The sequence below is a fragment of the Osmia lignaria genome, chromosome 4 (assembly GCF_051020975.1).
Source record: "Osmia lignaria lignaria isolate PbOS001 chromosome 4, iyOsmLign1, whole genome shotgun sequence".
Classification (NCBI taxonomy): Eukaryota; Metazoa; Arthropoda; class Insecta; order Hymenoptera; family Megachilidae; genus Osmia; species Osmia lignaria.
In genome coordinates this window covers 11,851,690-11,856,772 of record NC_135035.1, presented here as the reverse complement: position 1 = coordinate 11,856,772, position 5,083 = coordinate 11,851,690, and positions in this window count along the sequence as shown.

The window sequence follows — 5,083 nt, the reverse complement described above, 5'->3', positions numbered from 1 at the left end:
CTCCAGACACCTGCGGTTGACTCGACTGTTGCTGTTGTTGCTGTTGCTGTTGCTGCTGCTGATGATGCGTGTGATGGTGGTTATTGTTCGGTTGGTGAGTATGAACTGTTCCAATCTATAAAAGGAGAAGTTTCTTACGTAAGCCGCCAATCATTTTTCCGGGAAAATGAATTAGAGGCTGTTAAAACAACATTAGCGAGAATGTTGTCATGGGTTATTTCTAAGAGAATTATCAGACACAGGAAAGACAATTAACTACTGACGTTCATATTTCTTGGTAAATTTAATTTTAACCTTTAACTTACCATAGTGGTTTTTCAGACCTTCGTTCAAAAGAAAGGTAGGTGTTTAATAATTTCTTCACTCTCACAGATCGTTAATAGTAATTAAGGGTTAACTATTATATAGAATGGAATGAAATAATTCTAACAATTTGTCTATTCAACGTGGTCGCTTCCGATTTGCCGAACAGCGCGTGGATTTTCGAAAACAGGCTGAAACACGATTAAGAGGATACGCGACAGGGGTGGTACTAGGCCGAGGGTGTCCTCGTTCGCGACGCGAGTGCAGGGGCGAGGGGGTGGGACGTATGGGCGACCGATTACGCCGATCCCCATTAGAGGGATTGTAAACTCCCGTAAATAAATAATGCACGTATCGGCGAAGAGCGTGGAGGGCTCTTTGCCTAAGCAGCCATCGGTCGTGGAACTTAATAAACGGCGGGCTTATCAATTTATAATGGGTCGGCGTATCGCGCGCATGCTCGTGCCTACAGGGCCGTATTTCTGCTTATATAACGGCGTGGCTTTAAACTCGCTGTATTCTAACTGTGCCCACACACCCCGTAGCTCAACACGTTCCTACCTACCCCTCTACCCTATCTCTATCTCTGTCTTCGTCCCACCTGCACCCTTTGCGGCTCTGCTACAAGGGACAAATTGAATTTTAGATCGTGCCGTGCTCTTCTGGGGTCCACCAGAGCCACCGGAGAGAGCAAGCAGAGAGAGAGAGACAGGGTTGGTCTGGGAGCAGACGTCGAGATGATACTAATTGAAATTTGAAATTGATATTAGCGAATTATTACCCCTCTCTCTCTCGCGCGCGCGCTTCCGCTTGGGCCAACGCAATTACGGCCGCGTGTCGGGTATCAAAAGTAATTGCTGCCAAACTTAACGAAATTTAGCCAATTCTCGTTTCGGCTGCCTGACATTCCACGACGACGGATTACCGGCTCCTTGTTTCGCTTTACGTATGCACCTTGCTCCTTTAGGAATAGGGCGGAAGATAGAATTTCTGGGGGTGATTTTGATGCCGTGGATCATAAGTTGTGTTGTCCTCGAGTTTTCAGATGGGATATTTGAATTTTTGAATACTTGGTAACATCATATCTATGCAACATCAGTGCACCCTTAAATGGTACACTTCTTAAAACCTAAATCTCCTTGATCAAACACCAAAACCCAATGACACCGGTAAAAGGATCATCCGATTTGTCGCAGGTACAAAGAATCGAATCATCGTGCAATCCTACTGAAAATTGATCACCCCACTCGGTGTTCAAGTTAGACGCTTAATGACTGAACATACGCGCCGACAGAAGGGACGAAATGTAGCGAGGCTAATCCGCGTTGGTTCCCCTAGGGGTGGTTTCTGAGCTCGGGGTGTCCTACGGGATAGAGGGGGTCTCTAGCAGGTCTTTCGTACACGAACGTACATATATGGGCCTGTATTCCTTGAGAATAAAGCTGCATGTGGTCTAGGGGTATATTTGCGGTGTTCAACCAGCCGACTGAAACATTATGCCAGTGTTTTATTGTTCGACCATCCGAGTACACCCTGCCATCATAGCCAAAGGGATTGTGGTTTCGAGTGGAGTGTGTTTACACGTTGGCACACACGCCGGATTTGTTACACGCTCGTTATACCGTATGTACTCGTTTTCTCGTTACGTATTAACACGGCTTGTTAGAGAATTTAATTCGAATTCGACTGATTTTCGTCGGTTGCCTGTAATCGCGTTAATCTCTGGTGGAATTTCAAGGGATAGTTAGATTGTGGTGACTAATTTATTACTGAAAAATTTTCTCTGCTATTTTGTTATTAGGAGTTTGTTTCAATTTATTTCAAAATCAAGAATTTATTTCAAATTGAACTTTGATTCATTAGTTTTGTGTTTTGTGATTTTTCGAAGCACTTATGTTAATTAAACTTGATAATTGAATAGTTGAATGATATTTTTTTCTGGATTACTTTTACTTTTACTTGTGTTAGGAGTGACCAATGAATATGCAAATTATTTAATCAGAGGTTGACCTATCCACCGATCCTAATGCTAATGTCAACGCAGCAGAATGCCCACTAGTCCATTACGAAGTTTACGAAAATTAGAGTAATGTTAGCCTCCGGTATATATGTATATGGGCGTGTGTGAGTAATGTACACATCCAATGGTTCGGTAACCCGGATTATGGACATCCAGTAATGTCGGTATTCAATTATTTGGGTACACGTAGGAATATCTTGTTAACTAGCAGTTCTAATTGCACTGGGCCAGTGTTATCGAGTTACCGCAGTTTACTATCCTTGCAAGTGCTGTGCATCATTTACGAGGATGCGAAATATTGCTTGCAATTGAACTTCCATTGGATGAATTATTGAGATAAGAATAAAAAGAAATTTATCAGTTATTTATATTATAACACTAACTAATGTTTATACGTTATTTGTGTTTCATTTTTAACATTTTTTAAACTTGTAATTTGAGTTTGATATCAAAACCAATGCCGTTGTTTCTATCAAACAAAAATTGTCGAGGTGAAATACAAAAGCGTGAACAGGCGTCGAATAACTGGCTGTTTAGATTCCGCGTGTGTAACACTGTGCTCATTAGAGAGCGGCGTTAATTGCATAATTGGTGCCGGCAGTTACGAGCAAAGCGGTGCCGCGTCGGCTGACGTCAACATCCAATAATTCGGCACGCGACGACAATCGCGATGCACAAATAGCAGGAATCGCAATTAAAAGCGATAATACTGTAATTACCTCCATTTACGTTCTACATTTACGCTCTCACTATCGATCTACTCTTCGATTTAATTCCTAATTGAAATCGAGAAGGGTACAGAATTTGTATTTCTTTGATTTATTTTTTTGTATTAGGTATTTTTTTATTTTTATTATTAATATAGGTAATTTAAGCAGTTGATAAATTATTCTGAATTTTAAAAAATTTATATGCTTGCAGTTTTATAAATTATGATAATTTGTTTTTACATCACAATAGGATGAATTCACTTAACGCTTTTATGTTATTAATAATGTATGTAGATTACATTTAAGCATTTTGGTGAATGATAAACATGTAAAGTGATAAATTAATAGCTTGATGGAGACTAAAATTATCAGTTACATTTAACTGAATTGATATTAATCTTAATATTGGTATTATAACAGTGATTGCTGCTAATTTGAAATGATATCAAAGTAAAATTTTCAAAAATTTACAATTAGTACACTAGTTCTCTGTTAATCTGAAATAAAAATCCAGCAGCTGAACGAAACTTATGCCCGCATTTAATCGTCTCATGATGTCAGCTATGTATGTAAAATTCGTGGAGTAGCCAATTGAAACGACGTATGGTACATTGGAAAAACTTGTCGGAGACGCGATTAACGAAGATTTCATTAGGGACAATATTGCGGTGGCATCGACGCTCGTTGACCGACGGGTCCTGGTTTCTTTATTGGCCGGTCTCGGGGAATAAATTGGAGGGAATTAATTAAGCGGCACAAATTGGATGCAGCGCGTTAGCCCTTATTCCTGGATGACACAATTTAATAAGCATCTCCTCTTGTGAACCGTACGAGCCCTTCGTTCGTTGGACCGACAGGAATGCGGGATGAGGAAATTAAATGGTTGAAGGACGAAGAAAGAAAGTTTCTGCATGATTCGGTTAATTGTGTTTATCGGCTTCTGAAATGACGAGTGTTTCTATTTTTATCCACGTGTTGCTGTTGTACACATATAGTTCACGTTCGAATTCTGTTAATTTGTTTGGGAACTGTAGGGGAAAATTTGAAAATTTGAAGGCCTTTTTGATAATTGTCTTGTGACTTTTGAGTAGGAGTGTATATGCACTATAATCTGCTATGCGTAATAGTGCAGTGAATCAGTTCGTTTGTAATGCAAGAACAGCGTCGTGGATCGGACCAGAGGCATGTCTCGAGCCAGTATTTCGATTGGCACGGGTCAAGAGGGAAGAGCGTGCCCCAGAACGTAATATTGTATTGCGCACAATACAATTGTAGATCGGCTTCTTCAACAATATTACGGCATAGACGGTTAACGGGTTAAGAGCGCGCATTGTCGTCTCGTTGAAAAGAAATCGAGGACGAAACGAACTGTGGGTAAATATTCGCGGCATAAGGCCATTTTGCCCCCCGATCATCTCTACCGTCAATTAAACGTCACACTGTACATATACAGGGCGTTAATAAATATTAAATCTGTGTTCCTTTAGATACGCATCTTTAAGTCATTCCAATCATTGCAGTAATCATTATTGTGATTATATCTTCGCGCCATTTTTTAAATACACAAAATTGTGGACAAATATTCAGATTTAAATTATTGCAATAATTGGAAGAACTTAATACTAAAGGCATACTGCATAATGAATTAAAAATTTAACATTTCAAATTTGCTGCATCGCTATTCGTAATCTGATACTAATGCAAACCATAGTCAGTTTTCAAATTAAGAGTCAGATATGAATATTTACTTTCCGGATTGTTTTCTACATTTACACCCTGTATAGTAGATGGTTGCCGTGTCTATAGACCGCATCGAGTACGGTGTAATGTACTTTGGTTAAGCGCATCGGAGCATGCTCGTCGCCGAGTTAACGCATTTAATGGAGGTTAATTTTGCATATGGTATTGCTCCCCCGTGCCCTAACCTCTTTACTCGCGTACGCTCAACCACCCCTTCCTCTCTTCGCCGGATCGTAAGCTCACGACCAAACTACCCAAAATTACGGCCACAGAACTGGGATCATTATTAAATCGGTCGTTCGATCTTTCC